Genomic DNA, 22,252 nt, shown 5'->3' with positions numbered 1-22,252 from the left:
CTCTATACAAAATAAGCCCTTGGCTTGATATACATGTAATACAAACAAAATAAACAAAAAGAGACTTCAACTCTCATCATCATCCAAGCTATGTCCTTGGAGGTGGCATACTACTTGTACCTGAAAATAATGTCCCATAAAGGGTGAGCCAACGCCCAGTAGAGATATGCTAAACACAGTATGAGCAATAACTAAGACATTAGCAATTGATAAATGTTCAATTTCCATAAATCAATTCATAACCCATTTCCATTTCATGACCACTATGTTCATGTTTCATTCCAGTTTCCATTTCTTATCAATTTCACAATTTACATCAACGGCTCAGAACCTGGCCAACCACTTATATGAGACAGTGACTCATATTAAACGTTTCCCATTTTACAATAGATAAACATACTAGTTGTATCAACATCTCAATAGATAAGCACACAAGCTATATCCACATTTCAACAGATATGCATATTAGCTATATCAACACTTCCAAAGATAAGCATATGAGCTGTATCAACACTTCCATAGATAAGCATAGAAGCTATATGAACATGTTAACTGACAAGCATATGAGCTGTATCAGTGGAGTCCATCCCCTATCTCCTCCCAAACAACATCCGATTTAGAGGTCCATCCCCTATCTTCCCCTAAACCGTGGAGTACATCCCCTATCTCCTCCCATACACACAACGTGTATACACATAGGTCATATACACAATCAATCAATACATAACGTTAATGTGTTCTATCAACCGTCATACTCTATGACATATCCAATTGATTAGTTTTAGCTTGCCTAATCATCATGCATTGTCTACAACAATCAAAACTACCCTCCACCGGTAGCCCAAGCAATTATTTCTAAACAGATAATAAAAGCTCCAACAGATAAAATATCAATGTTTTCAAAAGTGAGCGATTAATAAATCCAACTCCACTATTCTACTATATAATGAGCCAATTTCATTATTTCCAACTCAATTCTATATAACCACAATTTTCCCAAATTAATCTACCAATTAATTTATACAACCAATTAGGGTTTTCTACCCCATTTCCTAATATTGACCCAATGGTCTATATATCAACAACCAACAACACTATCATTATTTTGAATCCCACAATACACATTTTAGAATCAAAATAACAAAACCCTCTTTTAACATTTTGAAACCCTAAGTCCCAAAATTACCCAACTTCAACACTTTATCAAAACAACTAAAAATCTATGTCAAAGACCATAAAAGTGAGTAGGAATCCCTACCTCAAATTCGGAGCCCAAGAGAAGAGGATGAAGAAAACCAAAATGCTCCAAACTCCAAGATCCACGGATCAAAACGAAGCCCTCGACGATCAACACAACTTTTACAAAGGCCAAAGGGGAGGGAAGCACTCTAACTAGATCAAACCCTAGAGATAAGGGAGTTTCTAGAGAGAGAAGCTCTCAAATGGCGTTTTGGAAAAGTAAGAGAGAGAAAGGAAGTGTAGAAAAATGATTCAAAAATGCCCAGCTGCCCTCTGTTATACGACATTCCCGCTCGAGCGGAAAACACAACGCTCGAGCGTCAAGAACAAAAAACTAGGTCCGCTCGAGTGCAAGAAAGCCCACTCGAGCGCCAAGACACAAGAATAAAGCACATCCGTTCACGCGCGAAAACCAGTCCGCTCGAGCGTAGATTTCCCCCTCCCAGAACTTACACCAAAAATGTACTACCCGCTCGAGCTCCAGAGTACCCGCTCGAGCGCGACCGCTCAAGCGTAAAGAAACCCGCTCGAGCGTGAAAAACATGCTTGCAGAAGTTTCGCAGAGTACCAAAATACTGGGAGTGTACAATCTCCGCTCGAGCGCAAGAAGACCCGCTTGAGCGGACCTCCTAAAAACTGGGCAACAAGGAATTGAAACCAAAGTCTAACCAACCTGTAACAACTCTGCCCAATACATCCTAAAACTCAATCAAGCGGAATTAAAGGATGACAACAAGGTATACAACCACCAACATCACGGAACCAAAGTCCAGAAAACAACAGATACAGAAAGGGAAAACCGGGATCGCTATAGTATTTGATACAATGGCTAGGATTGCTTGTCCCTTTCATCCATGGTCCATTTCCAAGACTAATTTTAAAAATTTATTTGTCCTATGTGGCAATTTGGATGGTCTAGATTAATTTAATCCAATGTTCTATTTTTTAACATTTCACCCATCTCAGATTCTAGATATCTCTCAACCCATCCTTAGCTTTGCCCCTTCTTTCTAGCCACCGCCTTATCAAAGTCTAATTTTTGTTGTCTAGGTTTTCTAATTTTTGCTTTCACTATTTTTGTGCCTCTTGCTTTACATAATGAGCTTTTCCTTTTTTGGTTTTTTCGTTTTCCCATTATGCCAACTAATAGATCTCTAAAAACATTTCTATCTTCAACTCAAGCCGTGATGAGATCCTCAGGTGCCTTTGTTTTCTAATTTGATTTTGATTTGGTGTTTGTTTACAATTCTATTTTGGGTTTTTTTTTATACATCTGTATTCCTAGTATTATTGTTTAGATCATATGAGAGCTCCTTTATTCAGATTTGTATTTGTCTTCTTGCTTTTCTTTTCATTTTTTCTTGCTTTTATTTATTTTTTTTATCCTTTGTTTTGGACTTTGTTGTTAACCATTTAGAGTGAACTTTGTTGCATTAATATCCTTAATTTGATTTCTTGGGAAAATTGAATCTTTGAGGATTGTTTGACGATTAAAAAGGAATGTGAGGGTAACAGTGAGTTTAAGGACATATCGAATGTTGATAATTTGTGCTTTATTTTGGTTGGGGAGTGCCTTTAGGCACAAGTCATTCGCTAGATTATTTTGATGTATTTTTCTTTTTGGTAATGTCTTCTTCTCACATAAATGCTTATTTTTCTTTCTTTCTTATTTTTTATTTTTTGGTGAGATGCTGAGTTTTTTATTTTGTCACAAAAGTTATTTTATTTTATTTTAATTTTTTTTTAAAAGAGGTTCAACAACCTTCAAACCGTTGGCATCGCAGTTTTTTTTACTCCTAGGATAATTCTTGAATAAAATTCTTATCAACTGGTATGGTTCTTGAAGCATTTTTATTTTTTATTTATTCATTTAACAATTATAATTTTAGTATGATTCAAGACTATCAAACACTTGATGCTTCATAATGTTAGTATTGTTGTTAAACTTTTATTTGATGTTACCTGTAGGTTGTGTTTTGTCAAGTTTATATGTGGCTTATAATTTTTTTTCGCTTATTACGAAAAAAATGTACAGAGGTAATGCGGCCTAAATAAGCCAATCTATATATCAAAGCAGCTTAGTTTTTGAATCTTGAAAAGACATTTGTCCTACCTATCACTTTTGACAATTAGGATTTATTCAATCCAATGCCTTTATGTTTGATTTTATTGTTTTTCAAAAACAAGATGTTTTACTTTGTTTTGATTGGACTTGAAAAATTCAGGATATACAATGAATAGAAGTGTTGTGTGGGTCTATTAGTGAATGTTTCAAGAAATGGAGAGCAATGGCACAACGACCTACTGAACAAGTAAGCCTTTTTTTTTTTTTCCTTCATAAATTTAGATCTTTGTTTGGAGAACTAGAAGCTTATTTATTGAGTTTCTTTTCTTGAAACAACTACCTATCACTTTGCTTGTGTAACGCCCCAAATTTCTAGTCCAAATGATAAGACAACAATCATGGCTCTTTCAAGGAAAATCGAATATAAATCTCCAAACTTAGATTACATGATACAATAGTTCTTCATGCAACAATACATTAATCCAACAAAAAGTAAATAAACAAATAAATACCCCCAAGGGTTTACAAGTTTCCAAGGCTTGAGTTTGGTTACACAAAGTGATTATTCAAACCCATACAAACACAGCCCTTGGCTTACACATAGAGTCACAGCAAAATGAGAGCATTGTGCTCCCAATACACATACTTCCACGCCCCTAGTTGGGTGGGATCACCACATCTTTTCCTGCACAAAAATCCCGTAGGGTGAGCATAAAGCCCAGTAGGAAATTCTTAACAAAGTATATACATTTTATACAAGTCTCAAGAGATGAAATGCATATGCCATGCTATGCCCTTTTTGAAGATAAATCACATTTTCATCTTTTGAAAGCCATCATGCTCAATGATATCATGCAATTTCAATTGTTCAAAACTTAACAATTTATTTCAAGAGCGGCAAATACGACTTTGGTAATCCCCAGGCCGGTGTCTGCAAGTAGACTATACAAGTACTACCAATTTGTCATTTTTACCAGCATTGACTGGAAGGCTCGACACCTATAATCTGTCATTTTTACCAGTATTAACTGGATGGCTCAGCACCTATTCAATTTCATCTACACCACCTGTCAAGACTTACCACCGTATTTACCCCAAAACCAATTCATGGAAACTTGTTTCTCAACATTCTTTTCTCAATGCAAGTTTTCAAATCAACTTTCAAAGTTTAATGTAATCAAATGAATTGATATGCCAATAACACAAGATGAATATAAATAATTTTTTTCCAATTCATCATCCAAGGAATAACACTATTCCCTCTTCTCAAGTATCCTCAACAATTAGTCATTTCAAGACTATTTCAACATTTTGAACAATAATTTTCAAAATGAACAACAATTCTCATATTCCCTGAAATTCGTCATTTATATAAATATAAATAAGAGATTTTCCAAACTTCCATTTATTTTGACACACAAAATAAATATAACAACATCATTCATGGATTTTCAGTCTCTTTGAAAAAAATCCCCAAATTCTAGGTTTTCTCACCAAAACTATACAACTCAAATTTTTTGAAAGAAAAAACTTTTCAAAATCATATTTTCTTCAATCAATGAAGATCAAAACCTATAAGATCATTTTAGAAAAAAAAAAGACAAACCCACCTTCAAAATTGCTCAACTTCTTGAATTAACAATCAATTTTCAAAGCTATCGAAGGATAATTTCGAAAATCATCTAGATCTTACAAAAATATATATATAACTTTAAGAAAATCCCTACCTCAAGTTTTGAAGAACAAAATGAGATGAAACCCGCAAAATCAACGGTGTCAAAACTTGATCTTCACCGCACACAATGAAGTCCTCGAGATGATAACCAACTTTGGTGAAGAATTTAGGTCCAAATCCCAATGGATTTGGAGAAATCAAAGAGAGAAGATGACTTCTAGAGAGAGAAGCTCCCGATCTGGAATTCTGGAGAGTTTTAGAGAGAGAGAGAGGACTGAAAAAGTGATCTGAAACGAATTCACGAACTGATATAACATGGTCTGCTCGAGCGTGGAAAGTCCCGCTGGAGCGTCAAATACACTAACCCAGTACTTTTACAGATCGGTCAAACTTCTGAAACCAAACATTCTCCGCTCGAGCGCATAAACGGCTGCTCGAGCAAATAAGCAACTTCAAATGCATTTTGCATTTTTGCTTCGAGGGCGCTGTCCCTCGACCTCACCAGGGCGCTGCCCTCGGACCCGCCAAGGACCACTGCCCCCTGGACCCCTGCGAGCTGACCGGGCAGCTCGATCCCCGACCGGCCCAATCAAAGTGGCAAAACATGAAAGAAGGATCGAAACAGGGATTGCTATAGCCTATTATGTTTTTCACAACCTATAACTCTACCAGTGCTTATAAAATTTAGACAATATAGGCACAATTGTATATTGATTTTAAAAAAGATGTGATGTGACAAACAAATGTGATTATAATAAATTAAAATTTTGATTGGATGGGTTAGAATCAATTTTTTTTTCCCTTCCTTTTACCCCTGTGACTCTTAACTCAATAAATTTTAGTTACATTGGGTGAATATAGTTTGTTATTTTTTACAAGAGCTGAGTCTATTCTTTCCTTTCTTCTTCTTCTTCCTCTTTTTTTTTTTTCCTCCTTTCATTTTTATTTTACTTTCAGAGTGAGGATTGTAAGTTGTGATAATTTTTTTTTTTTTTTTTTATACTTTCAGCTTTGCCAATTTTTTTTGTAAAACTCTATAAACAATGCTGAAATTGGCTCAATGAGGTCTAGAAAGAATTTGTAAAAAAAAAAAAAAAAAAAAGTTAAGAGGTCTAGAGTATCAAAAGTCAATTTTAAGCCAATTGGCTGTTTCTTTTTTTTTTTTTTTTTTTTCTGCAAGTATTTGGTTTTGGAACTAAATTAATTCAGTAGACCATCTATGTTATTAGTTAGTCATAAACTTACTTTATGTTTGAAGTAGTTTAAACCTGCTTTATTCTTTTAATTGGATGATTATGCATAATGGTACCTCATAAGTGAAGAAGAAGGTGGTTTCACTTTCAACCCTTAATGTTGGTGAAGTGCCCTCTTAAAGGTTGTGGGCAAATTCTTGGTGATTGATGATTTTTCCTTTTTTGTTTAAGCTATTCGCTTTGTATTTATTTATATTATTTTATTTTTTGTGTTAAAAAAATAAAGTTCTCTAAAAATGATCTACTTGGATATTTGAGGTTCAACAAATGGATGGTAGCTTTCTTTCATGTCTTACTCTTTCTCATGCATGTTGTTGTATGCGTGTTATTTTTATAGGTGTTATAGTGATCCCGGTTTTGACCCGTTATCTATTGTATTTTGGACTCGGGGTGGTATGGTTTAGAATGGTTATTTATGTCTTGTTCCCCTTGTCTCCCCTTTATTTTGGTTATCGGGTTGTGGTTGTGTGTTTGGAACAGGTTGGTTGTGTTTTTTTCGAAACCTGTGATGCCCAGATTTTGGCTCTTCCGCTAGAGCAGGCATTCTTGCGCTCGAGCGGGCTTCACAAATTTTGCTCCTCCGCTCGAACGGCCATTCTTGCGCTCAAGCAGGATTTGTCAACTCTCAATATTTAATTTTGCAGGTCTACAAATGTTGGAAGTGTGCATTGGACGCTCGAGTGTCCAGTCTCATGCTCGAGCAGGGCCCTTTTGTCTGCAACTATTTTGGATGTGCGTATTTTACACTCGAGCGTCACTTTTAACGCTCGAGCGGAACTTTGTGTCTAATGCTCGAACGGGGCTTTTCACGCTCGAGCGGACTGCGTGTATAACAGTCCGAGAATATGGCATTTTGAATCACTTTTTCTTTTTCTCTCTCTCTTTCTCTAAAATTCACCTTCTCTCTAAGGTCTTATCTAGATCTATTGAGATTTCCACCCTAGTGCCTTTGAGAAAAAGGTAGAGCTCATCAAGATCTTCATTTTGAATTGAATAGAAGTGGGTTTCGTCGTTCTTGGAGTCTCACTCTTGCTTGGCTCATCTTCTTCCTTTGAGGTAGGGATCTTTCTACACCTTCATATGATATTTAGCTTAGTTATTGTCTCTTGTGTAACAATGGTGTGATTTGGGGATATTTTAAACAAACCTAGGGTTTGGGCACAAAAATGGAAAGAGGGGTTTTGGGTGAAGATGAAATAATTGCTTGTGGGGTTTGAAAATGATGTTGTGTTATATCTAATTTGATGATTTTGGCACTTGGTTAATATTTGGGAAAAATGGAGAAATTGCCCTAATTAGATCAAACCATTAATTTGTACAAATAATGTAAATTGTTATTGAAAATGTGGAATTGGATGATATTTGATATAAATGGTGAAATGGAACATGTATTACTTCACACCTTTGGAAGTTTTGGATAAACTATCTGCTTGAGAATGAATATCTCTTTAGAGATAAATGTATTGGGCTATCGGTGGAGGATAGCTCTAATTGTTGTAGAAATTGCATGTGAATTAGGTGAATTGAAACTAATCTTTTGATGGTTGTCATTGAATATGACCATGTTCATATACATTGTATATGTATGTTTGTTTGGGAGAGGAAAAGGGGATGTGCTCCATGTTTGATTATATGTTTAAATACATTGCATATGTATGGATGGTTGTTTGGGAGGAGAAAGGAGATGGACTCTATTATAATTAAGTTGGCCGTAGTGTCCTGGGTGAAAGTCTCGAAATTATACATGGGTGCCTAGTCCGTGAACGAAATATCCATAAAATGGCAATTGTAGTGCTTGTATAGTCTACATTTACATGGGTCTCGTTTGACGGCTGCCCGCGGACGAAATATTCGTGAAATGGAAGTTTGAAGTGTTTATGTATATGTGTTGTATGAATTGAAAGTAATTGAGTTGTAGCCTCAGTTCGGTTGTTGAGCAATAATGAAATTGACACATGAATTGAGAATCATAAGTGATCGGAATGTGAATTGAAAGAAAATGGATTAAGACTTGAATTTGATATCTTATGAGTATATACATTTGTGAAAAGTTTTATCACAAGCATTGTTTATGCACTTATACTTATTTCGTTAAATTTCATATACTGTGTTAGATGATTTCTACTGGGTTGTGGCTCACCTTATTTGGGAATAGCATTTTCAAGTAATAATGGCATGCCTCCACCAAGGCAATAGCATTGGAGGAACCTTTGGGAAGCAAGAGCTTCGTGTTTTGTTTTATTTTGTATAGCCTAGGGCTAAATTTGTATTGAGCGAAGCTCGTTTTGTTGTAACCGAGCCAAGGCTTGGAAAGGTGTAAGCCAATAGGGCATCTATTTACATTAAACTCTTTGTATTCATTAACATTATGTAATGAAAGGACTAAGACTCTGATTTATAATATCATTTATATATGTTTGTGGATGTATTTATGATATTATTTTGGGGGCGTTACAGTGTGTTGTTTGATGCATTGTTCTTTTGTCCATATTTTTTGTGTGTTTATTTAACATAATTGTTGTACCAAAGTTTCGAGCACAAAAACACATCATACTAGAAATAGTTTTTCGATGTCGGTTTTAGTAATATGTTGAGTTATGTGAAAGTAATTAGAATTATATTTTCGTGATGTTCAAACTTTGTATGTGTTTTGAGATTATTTTTAGGTATGGGTCATTGGTGAACCTCCCTTCTCTCTCTAATAACAAGAGATCATGTTCGCCTTTTTTATTCCTTATATTTTTCACTCTTCTCTATCCTCACTTAATAACCAGCATGTTGTCAATCACCTACAAAGCATACAAACAAACTATTCCCTTTTTCTTTTCCTTTTTTTTGGTAGGCAGGGCAATTGATTAGTTTGAGGCAAAGGTGGTGTTGGGTATGAGGTGAGGAAAAGCCATGACTTTCATTTAATGATTTTTTGAAATGGTTTAGATTTGGAAACCTATCTTCATGTAATGATCTTTTAAAATGGGTTAGATTTAAATGTGTTTTTAAATGGTTTTGATTCCAAAAATATGAAAATGATAAATGAACCAGCATAATTATTAAAATGGGTTTCTGAATGGGTTTCTAAAATCAATTTTCATGTACTCATTTTCGGAAACCTATCTTTATTTTGTTTAATTTAGTTCCCTTATGTAACTATTCTGTTTATATCATTTGGAGTATTAATTATGTTTTTCTCAGTCTCTTTTTAACTGTTCCGTTTCTCTACTTAATTATGTTTAATTCAGTTTCATTCTCTCTCTTTCGTTTTTCAATTGTGGGAAGTATCTTTTATAAGTATTTGGTTGTAATCTTTGTTTAATAAAATAGTATAGTTAATTTTATTTAATGAACATTGGGTTTAATTTTAGTTAGATTTGCCCATTAACATTGATTTGAAGTTTGATTCTTTTTTTGTTGTCGGCTAATTGTTATACATAATGCTTCAACTAGAAAATGAGGTATGCATTATCACAGGGATGGAAACTCAAAGGAGCATGATCATCCAAAAATGGATACTTCACACAAAGTAAGCTTTAATTGTTTTAAAATTTAATTTTGTTTGGTTTTACAGCCTTCAAAAATTCTTTTTCCTTATAACAAGACTCTCTTAGTCTTAATAAAGAAAATTATTCGCTCCCCTTAAAAAAATTGAGTTTAATTCCATTTGGAGGTTTGTATGATTTATTTGCTTCACCATTGAATGATATAATTCAGTTAACCATAATAGTTATGTTTAATTCTTCTTAATTCATAGCTATTGATTTTCCTATTTCTCATATGTATTTTGATGCGATTTTTCATGTTACAGTTTCTTTTGATGCAATTATTCTTCGTTACAATTTCTTCCGGTTTTTCGTATGCATTTTGACGTGATTTTTCATAGCTATGGGTTTTTTAAAGCGAATTTAAACGAGTGATTTTGTGGCAGGTGACTGATCCATATTAGAAATGTTGGGTTACATTGCTTCTACTTGTGTTTTGTTGGGTGGTTCTCTCATTCTAAACAAAATGATTATTACGATTTATTTTTTTTTGTTTGGGTCAGCTTGATCTACGAGTGATTGATTTTAATGCCTAAATCACTTATAGCGATTTCGAGTCCACGATTCAATGGGTATCCCCTATCACAATCAATAATTATTCCTAATTTCTAATTTTTATTCCTGTTGTTAATTAGAATAACACCCATTGGCTCCAACATTTGCAAATCGAGAATTAGATTCTTATTGAAGCAACCACACCCTGCAGTGCATTTGGCTGGATTATAGAGAGCTTCCAGCCATCAAGCAGGTTAGTAATTTTGTTATTATTATTAGTTTTGATAGCATTTGTTTTGTTGTCATTGGTACATGTCTGAATGAAGGTTACAATTACAGACAATAGTGCTTCAAAAAGAGAAAACACAGATTTAATTGCTTTATTACATTTATGTTATGGATTGTTACAATTTGTATTTGAAGGTTTGCCTTTGTGGTGTACTATATAACTATGTATATATTTCGATTGGTTGATTGGCAAAACTATTTTATTTGTTTGATTGAATTGCATTTCCATTTTTTTTTAAAAATTTGCTTAATAGGATCACATTAGAGAGGATGAGGAAGAAGTAAAACTTCTTCAGAACCTATCACTCCAAACACTGAGGTAAGTATCTGATTTGTATTCTTAGTGAAGCAATGGTAGCTCATTCGTATTGTCTAACTATTTCTTTTGGTTGGTTGTCTTCCTTGACTCTACAAGTCTACGAATTAATCATCAATCATGCTTACTATTGAGTTGAAACGTTGAATAAATTTTGAAGCAATGGTTTAATCTTTTCTTACAATTATCATACTTCGGGTTTATTAAAATAAAATTTGGGGTAGGGATTGGGTATCAATTAGGCCATTTAGAATTGGGGGTTGATTGGGTCTCTGACACACGCAACATGAAGTATCGATTGGGCCTCTGTTTTTCTGATTGTGTCACGAATTATTGTCTTTTAGTAATGATCTTAATTGGATGTCTGATATTGTCTTGAGGGTTCCAAGGATGCTCTATTTCCAAAGAGGTGTAAGGTTTGAGCCCTCTTGAAGTTTTATTACTGGTTGGAGCGCAACCCACTATTTCACTCTATTTTACTTTGTGATTTGTTTGTTTTTCTTTGTGATTGGTATAAAGCAGGAAAACTTTGATCATGTAGATTTTTGTTATTGTTTAGATTCATTCCCAACTTTCTTTCCAAAACAAAGAGAACTTTTGGATGTTGCTATAAAACTTTCTAATTACTTTGATCATGTGGATTCTTTGGTTGGGATTAATTTGAATTATGTTGGGAAGGTTTCTAATTGTGAAGAGAACGAATAGGCTGATATGTTGCATTTACTTTCCTAAGATTTGAATCGGATAAAGAAAAAGAAACTTTTGTAGTGGGGAATAAACAGAAGATATTTGTAATGAGTTTCTCTTCAATTGATTGATGTTTAGTCCTCTCACTTTCTTTTTCTCTCCCTATCTCTTCGAGGAACATGTATGTGCGTTTAGCTAATATTTGTTTAGGCACAAGAATTTGCTTACATTAATTATAAGTTTGATTGAATTAGCTGAAAATTATAGTAGGTAGTTTCAATTATATTCTTAGCAATAAAATTTGATGTTATCTGCCACTTTAACATTAACAAAAAGTACATCACTAAATTTGTCTTTCTTGGGTTAATAAAAATCCCGGTGGTATAATTCCAAATAGAATGGTTACCTTATACATTATGCATATGATTTTTTTTTTTTTTTTTTTTTTTTTTTTTTTTTTTTTTTTTTTTTTTTTTTTAGTAGTCATGCCTATGAGCTTTATATCTTAATAAATACTATTCAATAATCATTTTTTGGCACTTCAATTTCCCGTGGGATTGAATTGTGGAGGTGCTAATATGACCTTTTTCTTTTTCTTTTTTTTCCCTCTCTTGTAGGAACATTGCTTAAGATTGACATAGTTATGCTTATGTTTTTTTTTAAAAGACTTATATTTATGAAAATGCCTAGGATAAATCACTCCCGAAAAGGAATCTATTGATTATCTTCCAATTGGTTGGACGATGTGTTGTATAATCTTCATAGGTGTGTTTGGATCATGGATTTTGGTAGGATTATGGAAAGATAGAGGAAAAGAATTAGTGAAATGTAAATGGAATATAAACTAAATTATTTCTATATTTTCCTTTCCCTTTCCAAATTTCTATCTAAATTCATGATCCAAACACAACGTTAGCATTAAAAGAAAGTAGGAATGCAATTCCAAGCCTGATAAAATATTAAAATGAATGTTATCTTTTGTTGTCTATTTTGACATATGTAAGTCATGAGTATTGCACTTTAATTCCATTTGTTGAACACAAATATTTCAAGTAGCTCATAATGTTTTGAGTTTTATAGGTGAGTGAAATTGCTATTCAAGCCTCTCCATCATGGTATGTGCAAGATTTGGGTATGAACCTGTCACCAACACTATGACACTCTAATTTTGACATGGTTGTTATAATGAAAATGAATGCCAAGTTCATGTTCTATATATTTTTAGACTTTGCAATGTGTGCCTTCTAGAAATCAATAGAACTTAAATGTTTTGACATGAACAACATAAGTTAATTCATATTTCAAGTTCATTATTCTTTTATTTGAAGCAAATGGATTGATTGATTTTGATTTTTTTTTTATTTTAAATTGATTACATCCTTTGAATAATATTTTTATGGAATACAGTAAATTATCATCTCTAAACCAATTGTCTTCATTTTCATATAGGAATTCATTTGATATTATATGCATGATTTTTTTTGATATTCTATACAGAATTTGTTTTGTATTCTAATTGTAGAGCTTTTCTTAATTGATTATGAAATGAATATTAAATTAGCAATTGATGTATTACATTGTTACTGTTAATGCTGCCATGAGAATGCTGAAACTAGTTGTTTGGTTACTTCTCTTGCATTTAAGGCAACAAAATTGAAGCAACTTTTACACTAGAAACAACTTCTAAAATGCCAAAAAAAGGCAATTCAATATTTCATTCACCAATTGGGTTATTCTTGGTTAGTCTACATGGAAAGAGTGTAATGTGAATGTCGGAGAGTTAAGGGAAAGGAACCCAAGTGAATGTGGATTGATTTAAAAAAATTTGGTGTTGAAAGAAGAATGCTAATAAAATATTTATGGCTCAATTACTCTTAAAGGTTTTGAAAATATATATTTTAAGTTTTTACATATACACTTTCGAGTTTTATATTTTTTTCCTCATTTAATGTTGAGTTGTATACACTACCGAATACTTAGGTTTTGTTAAGGAGTGCCTTTAGGCACAGGTTATCACTATATTGTCTATGTTATTGTGTATCAGTGTCAAAAAGCATTAATTAATCTTCTAGGAGAATACAATTTTATTTGAAATTTGCATTGTTTAAACTTACGGTTCCTACACATTGTGTGGGTTATTTATATGTAACTTTGAATTTAGTTTGGCTGTCATGATCTAAATTTCATGTTTCTAATGGATTTCTCTCAAGGGTAGTGAAAAATGTATAATCTGAATTTCGAAACATCAACAAATGTTCGTTGCGTAGATTAGCATGTATCCTTATTTTGATTTTCTTGCAAAAATAGAATCTTCGAGAATTATTTAAGATTGAAAATGGAGTGGGAGCCTATTCAGATAGAATAAAAATATTCTTAGTGAGCTAACGAAACCGTAATGCGAACACATGAGTAAAAGGTGAGTTTTATATAAGATGAGTTTAGACCCGTTTTAGCTTTGAATTGCTGCCAACAAAATGACTTATTGACTTTCATGTATTTTGCAAGGTTGAGTAAAAAGAGGAGGCATCGAAGAATTTTTTTTTTTGAAAATTATAATTTCATTAATTATCTATGGTTTTGCTATTTTCTTAGAGATATTCTTATTCAAAAATTAAATTAGACCTTTTGTATTTTTTCCCTTAATAATGCAAGTTGGGAGGCATAGATTTTTTATTTATTTGTTCTTGACCATTCATGAAAGAAATTTATCATTACTTTATCCTTGGTTTTGTTTGGATTGGTTTATTCTATGGGTTTGTTTTTGTTAAGAAACACACTAGATTATATAATTTATTATTTGGTGATTTCTTAATTACTAGAAAATTTATTTTAATCTAATTTGTTGGTCCTTTTTTAGTTAGAGTAGTGGAGCTTATTGTTTGTTTTCTCACATGACAATAGACATAGCTAAGATGGAGGATGCGTCAAGTCCATGGAGGGAGTGTTGGTGAACATAGTTCTAAAGGAAGGCAGCTTTATATGACAATGTCACTTAAGCTAAAACGTCTATTGGTCGCATATAGAAGTTGGTTTTGAATTGCTTATCTCTTTTCAATATTAATTAATTCTCAATTACATCAATCTAATAAATTTGGCTATTATGTTACTTTTGTTGGGTTTATTTTTTGTTTTACTTTGTGTCCTTTTTTTTTAACATAGTAAGTTTGAATGTGCTACAAGTGCTAAGAGTATGAGATAATGTGCTATTTCAATGCTTGAGTTATTTATCTTTCAAGGTTCATTTGGCAGTTTCAGACAGATATCAACTTTGTTCACATAGTTTCATTAGAGAGCTTGGATGTATTACAAGAAGTTATTTATGGCATATTTAGCTGTGCTATTAATTAAGTAGGCACCGCTAATTAGTTTTTCTAGCAATGTTCAATTTAGGAGTATCGTAAGCATGAGTAATTTTCTATTTTGATTATTGTACGGTACTTTAGATTTTTACACTCTGATTTTGTCATTTTAATTTGTCAAATTGTTAGAAGGCTAAAGGAATTTTTTTATCCTATATCACTATTTGTGTATGGACAATTTCACTAGGTGGTATTTTTAGGCAAGTATTTTTAGACACGAGTCATTCGGTATAAGGGATTATCAAGTTGAGTCAATTTTATAAAATATTTTGGTGACATGTCAGAGTTGTTCGACTCCTCTTTAACATTTTATTCAAAAAAAAGGAATTGTTTATTTGACTCTTCTCTAACATTTTATTTGAAAAAAAATAGATAGTTAGGTAAATGTTATCTAATGCAGCACTATTTTGTGATCATATTCAATTTTTAAAATTTTAACTTTTATTTTGTCAATTTTTTTTTTGCGGTGCTTGGTTAAATATAGAAAATAAGTGTCAGACATGTAATCAAATTGCTCGAGATATGAGATCTCTATTTTGGCACAGTGAGCTTGAAAATACTACAAGTGCTAAGAGTATGAGATAATAGGTTATTTCAATACTTGAGTTATTTACCTTTCAAGGTTCACTTGGCAATTTTAGGCAGTTTTCAACTTTGTTCAGATAGTTTTATCAGAGAGCTTGGATGTATTGCAAGAAATTACTTATGGCGTATTTAGCTATATTATTAATTAAGTAGGTACCGTTAATTAGTTTTGCTAGCAATGTTCAATTTAGAAGTATCGTAGGCATGAGTAATTTTTCTGTTTGATTATTGTGTGGTATTTTAGATTTTTAGACTTTGATTTTGTCATTTTAATTTGTTAAATTGTTAGAAGGCTAAAGGATTTTTTTTACCCTATGTCACTATGTGTATATGGACAATTCCAGGAGGTGGTAATTTTTATAGTTATAAACTTCATATTAAAATATTGAAACATATAGAATTACTAAATCATTGGAGTTTTTTATATGTTATTCGAAGGATAGTTGGCTTTGGAAGAAATCAAAATGTATGCAAGTATTTTTTGGCACGAGTCATTCGCTAGAAGGGTAAGATTAGAGACCAAGTGTTGCAACCTACAATCTCTCAAGTTGAGTCAATTTTGTAAAACATTTTGGTGACATGTCAGAGTTGTTTGACTCCTCTCTAACATTTTATTTGAAAAAAAGGAATTGTTGGGTAAATGTTATCTAATGCGGCACTATTTTGTCATCAAGTTCAAATTTCAACAGTTATTCTGCCACATTTTTTTTTTTTTTTTTGCTTGCTTAAATATAGAAAATATGTGTTAGACATGTAATCAAATTGTTCGGAGACATGAGGTCTCTATTTTTTGTGATTCAGTAGAGATCTTTTTATTATGTGATTTTATTTGACAGTGAGTTTAAGAACATATGAGATGTTAATACACTCTATATGTGCCATTGGTTGGCTCTCATTCTAAATTGGATGATTAATGTTTTATTTTTGGCTAGCTAGGATGATTACTCTTTTGTATGAAAGTATTCATTCATCCGCTCAAAAAAAAAAGTATTGAAATCTGATAAGGCAAAACGGTTACCAGTTATGACACTAATTCAGTAATATTTTTTTTTATTGAATGTTTGTTATACATGTGTCATTTTAACATGGATCAAATTATAAAATTTACTATTTGGACTTAAATTTTAGCAAATCTTTTTAGATTCTTTGCTTATGTTACACTGAAATATAAAATTCATTATTTGGACTTTATTTTTGAAGCTTAATATTCGAGATTTATGAATATTTTTGTCAGTTAAATATATAGAAATAATTTCAACTTCTTATCATTGACGTTATAAATTAAAATAATATTATCATTTTAAATTAGTTTGTTACAATTGAATTTCGTAACAGATGTGATGTGATAATAAAAAAAATTGTTGATCGTGCCTTAGGCATGGGTTATACCTAGTGTGTAATCAATTCTTTGCCTTTATATAAATCGGTATACGGTTGGGTCCAGATGCTATATGTATAACACCACCGGTTAATTTTGGATATCGCATTTCTAGTTTATTCTAAAACCACCTTTTTAAAGTAATTTTAATAATAATATTTGCAATAAGATCACACACAACCCACCGCTTTCTCAAAAGGTCTTCTCCAAACCACAAACGACAAAACCTCCTGGTTTCCTCTTAGAACTCTATATATATTTGTGTGCTTCTATTTCATTATCATCATCTGCAATGGACACTACGATCGGACCAGTCGAACCCTCCACCATCCCTTCCACCGACGTCATCAGAACTCTACCTCACAATGGCTTCGTCTCTACCCTCGGCCGCCACCTCGCCCGCTACCTCGTTCAGATCGGCGTCTCCGATGTCTTCTCCATTCCCGTCGACTTCAACCTCACTCTCCTCGACCACCTCCTGGTCGAGCCCGGCCTCAACCTTATCGGCTGCTGCAATGAGCTCAACGCCGGCTACGCCGCCGACGGCTTCGCTCGGTCCCGAGGCGTCGGCGCCTGCGTCATCACTTTCACCGTCGGAGGCCTCAGCTGTAAATTAATTTTATGGAATTATGCATATAACAACTTTCATAATTCAAAATCATGATTTTCACAAATGATAACATAATTCAGAAAATAAATAACACACTTGAATCAGTTATGTAAAACTTTCGAGTGACCCAAAATTAATTGAACATAAATTTGATAATAATATTAGTGGAAAAAAATTTCTCTCTTTTAACCCTATTTGAAACAGTGATGCTAGAGACCTTTAATTTAGAGGCTCGAAACACACCTCATGAGGTGAAAAAAAAAAAAAAAACAGTGACAGTGGGTGGGACCCACTGCTACATCACTAGTGGCACCTCTAATTAGAGGTCCCAAACATTTTTGTATTTGAAATACATTGAATTCAAAATAATTGATTAGTAGTCTGAATCTCAAAAAGAACCAATTTTCTTATTTAATAATGATTTCACTTTCTCACTAAAATAGAATATTTAGAAAATACTCTTCTTTATTTACGAATTAATTATAATAAAAAATAAAAAATTATAATCTTGCCAAATGTCTTATTCATATCATCATATCATGTAGTCAATATAATGACTAAATAAAATTTAGGCCCCGTTTGGTAGAGCTGTGGGAAAGTGATTATAAATTATAGCTTAACAGATTATAACTTACAACTATGAACATAAGCTGGTAACCTATTTGGTGTAGTTGTGAACAGAAATGGTTGCTGTAACACGATGGCGAGATGGCGACAAAGCAGAAATGGGTTGCTGCGATGTGGCGGTGATGGTCTGCAACGGCGGGGCGATGTCTTCAGACGTAATGAGAAGGGGAGAGCAGCGAGAAGGGGAAGTCTACGTCTGTGTTGCATTCTGGAGTTGAAGGAGGCGACAGAGACACAGTCGCGACAGATGGCAATTGGGGTGGGGGTGAGGTAGAGGAAGGGGCTGCAGTTCAGATTGTGAAGAGGGAGAGTGAGGGTTAGGGTTTGGTTCTAGAAACAACATCACGATCATCATGAAGAGGGAGAGTGATGGCTGCAGTTCAGATTGTGAAGAGGGAGAGTGAGACCACCGGAAATCGCCCCCCTTCTCTCTTTCTCTCTCTCTGTGAAGAAGTGAATAATGTTTTGTTATAGATTTATATATTTGGTTTTTTGGTAATATTTGAAGTATATGAGGGGCATTTAAGTCATTAGGTCCCTCAAAATTTAGCTACCCGTTTAAGCTGTTTTCATAAGCACCTCTCACCAAACTTAGAGATTTAAGCTGAAAATCACTTAAAATAAGCTATAGTCCATCTCTAAAAAGCTATACCAAACACTTCAAAATCACTTATTTTAAGCTATAAGTGGATTTAAGCTGAAAACAAGTTCTACCAAACAGGCACTTAGTCTTGCATCAGCGTCATCAACGCCATCGCCGGAGCTTACAGTGAGAATCTCCCTATTATTTGTATCGTCTGCGGTCCTAATTCGAATGATTATGGAACTAATAGAATTCTTCATCACAGCATCGGACTACCTGATTTCAGTCAAGAGCTTCGCTGCTTTCAAACCGTTACTTGCTACTAGGTCTGTAGAGTTTAGTTTTTCAAGGCTGTTTTTGCATTTTTGTGTGTTTTTTAAATCTACTTAAAATTTCTTCTTTATTTTTTTTTTTGAAAAAAGAAAGAAAATGTACTGATTTTTTTTAGTAATTTTTTTTTTAAAATTTTTTTTATAGATTTTTTTCGAAAATATCTTATTTTTGAGTTTCAAAATCAAGGCAAGTTTTGCTTGATCGAATACCAATTGAGTGAGATCTGTTTGTATAAATGTGTGTGTGGATGTGTATGTATGTTGTGAGTTGAAGTGAATGTTTTTGAGTGAATTGTGGACTGTGATGCAATTAGGCAGTTGTGAATAACTTGGAGGATGCACATGAACTGATCGATAACGCGATATCAACCGCATTGAAAGAAAGCAAACCTGTCTATATCAGTGTTAGCTGTAACTTGCCAGCAATTACACATCCCACTTTTAGCCGCGAGCCAGTTCCATTTTCAATCTCTCCCAGGTACAATTTCTGTAATTTGATTTTGTCAAATATATATATATATTTAAATACTAGTGATGTGTGTTAGAAGATCTTTATTTTCATAAGATTTAATTATTTGAACAGTTTGATTTTGTGAAATGCAGTTTTCAAACTCATCAACTGCTATGACTATTTTTAGAAAATAAAAAAAGCGTGACGAAGAAAGTGTTTACACCTACTGACTTTTGCAAGTGAGAAATTTTTGACCTTTTTAGCAGTTACTAATTTTATTGGTATTTTTGGAATAGAAAAAAGCGTGACAAAGTTATGAGTTGTGTGCTTTGTATAGTAGAATAGATATGTGCATGTATTGTAGTGGTGAGTGTGTACTTGTATGAATGATAAATTTTGGTTCAATTTATATTGATTTTGATTTTAATGGTGTACAGATTGAGTAATCAGATGGATTTGGAGGTTGCAGTGGAAGAAGCAGCAGAGTTCTTGAACAAGGCAGTGAAGCCAGTGTTGGTGGCTGGGCCGAATCTGCGAGTGGCAAACGCTTCTGATGCATTTGTTGAATTAGCCGATGCCTGTGGCTATCCAGTTGCCGTGATGCCATCAGTGAAAGGACTTGTGCCGGAGAACCATCCCCATTTCATTGGGACTTACTGGGGTGCCGTGAGCACCGCCTTCTGTGCAGAAATTGTCGAATCTGCCGATGCTTACTTGTTTGCAGGACCCATTTTCAATGACTACAGCTCTGTTGGGTACTCTCTGCTTCTGAAGAGAGAGAAGGTGATCATCGTGCAGCCTGAACGTGTGGTGATTAGAAATGGGCCTGCGTTTGGGTGTGTTACGATGAAGGATTTGTTGAGAGCTCTGTCAAAGCGGCTTAAGCGCAATGCAACTGCCTTACCATAGGATCTATGTTCCCGAGGGACATCCTCTCAAGTGTGAGCCTAACGAGCCCTTAAAGGTCAATGTTCTGTTCCACCACATTCAGAAGATTCTGTCAAGTGACAGTGCTGTGATTGCTGAGACTGGGGACTCTTGGTTTAATTGCCAGAAACTGAAATTGCCCAAGGGATGTGGGTATGTGGCTGACAGAATGTTGCGTTTGTTTTTACTTTTTATTACACTTTATGATTCAACAACATTGTGAAATTGGGGTTTGCAGGTACGAGTTCCAAATGCAATATGGATCAATTGGCTGGGCTGTAGGTGCAACTCTTGAATATGCACAGGCTGCACAAAATAAGCGAGTGATTGCTTGCATTGGTGATGGTAGCTTTCAGGTATTTATGCATACATATCCATCTTTGTTGTATTCATATGGTTTTGATTCTTGTAAATTTTCCTAATGATACTTCATATGAATTCTGGTAATCACTTCTCTGCTGTTCCTATTTATCTCAAAAAATACGACATAGATCTCTAATTTGGGAAAGAAAGAGAATGCTTGTTCCTATTCAAATTAAATTTGTATGAGTTACTCCCAATGTTCTGGAAGATTGTTGACTTCCTCTGCAATATTTCCCACTCTATGTTAAAGGGTTGTGTTGTATTGCTGTCTATGCTTGTACATCTTCAGCTTATATCACCTTGCATGCACAATATGAAAGACTCGATACTTTTAAGGATTGCAATAATGGGATTCACTGCTGATTATCTCCTGAATTTGTCCGTGTTAACACTCATTTTGGTGAATGCTTCACAGGTGACTGCACGAGATGTGTCAACAATGTTGAGATGTGAACAGAGGACCATCATCTTCCTTATAAACAATGGGGGATACACCATAGAAGTTGAGATCCATGATGGTCCTTACAATGTGATCAAGAACTGGAACTACACTGGTTTGGTCGATGCAATCCACAACGGTGAAGGCAAGTGCTGGACAGCTAAGGTGAGTTGGGAAGCTCAATGCACATTCGCTTTGATGCATCAACTCTGAAATGGGACGATTAGAGATCACAAAACCTTTTTTTTTGTCCTTATTGTTGCAGGTGCGCTATGAGGAAGAGCTCATCGATGCAATTGATACGGCAATGGGTGCGAAGAGTGATTGCTTGTGCTTCATAGAAGTGATTGTTCATAAGGACGACACGAGCAAAGGGCTGTTTGAATGGGGCTCCAGAGTCTCTACTGCAAATAGCCGACCACCGAACCCTCAGTAAATACTTATCACTGCTGCTATAAGTGGATAGAATAGCATTTTATGCTTCCTCGGGTATATAAGGTTCTAGGTTTGGCTTGAGCCACCTGTTCGCATATTCTGCATAGTTCTGCTGAATTTTTTGTGTATATTCCCTTTGATTTTTAATATCTACTGATCTTTTTGCCTCATTTTCTATCTTCTTTTACATACTAAAACTTTCTTTTTCGTTTGACTGGTAGATGTTTGGAATAATTGGATGGATAAATGCTGAGAGAGAGAGAGAGAGAGAGAGAGAGAGAAGAGGGGGGGTTGTGGGTTGCGTGGTAGATATGAAAAGAGAGATCAATGGCGTGAAAAAGAGAGGCATGAATATGAAATGAAGTAAATGGATTTGGATATCTTCCTCAATGGAAAATGATGCGTAAATAATGTCTCTCAAACCACTTTTTGAAGTTGGATAATCCTGAAGTGTTGTTCTAAGATAGAATGGTGTGTTTATTTGTCGTCGTTTTATTCTAACCTTCACTCTCATAATTTTTAAAGTTAAACTTTGGTGACATTCCATATAAATTTTTATATAAAATTTTGTTTACTTATTATTTTTATTCATATTGTATTTGAATAAAA

The 22,252-nt window shown here is 33.9% G+C and overlaps 1 pseudogene across 1 annotated transcript; it reads left to right on the top strand.

Annotated features, from left to right (window-relative positions):
• Positions 1 to 17,168: 17,168 nt before the first annotated feature.
• Positions 17,169 to 21,840, top strand: LOC145801592 (pyruvate decarboxylase 1-like; annotated as a pseudogene). The gene is made up of 7 exons (XR_014343208.1): positions 17,169 to 17,484; positions 18,835 to 19,022; positions 19,343 to 19,506; positions 19,917 to 20,559; positions 20,645 to 20,762; positions 21,185 to 21,373; positions 21,474 to 21,840. The product of XR_014343208.1 is annotated as a pyruvate decarboxylase 1-like (transcript).
• The last annotated feature ends 412 nt before the right edge of the window (positions 21,841 to 22,252 follow it).

The sequence above is a fragment of the Camellia sinensis genome, chromosome 10, assembly GCF_055761805.1.
Source record: "Camellia sinensis isolate YWXY chromosome 10, ASM5576180v1, whole genome shotgun sequence".
NCBI lineage: Eukaryota > Viridiplantae > Streptophyta > Magnoliopsida > Ericales > Theaceae > Camellia > Camellia sinensis.
Note: the sequence above shows the minus strand (reverse complement) of the source record. Positions and strands in the feature narration are given on the sequence as shown.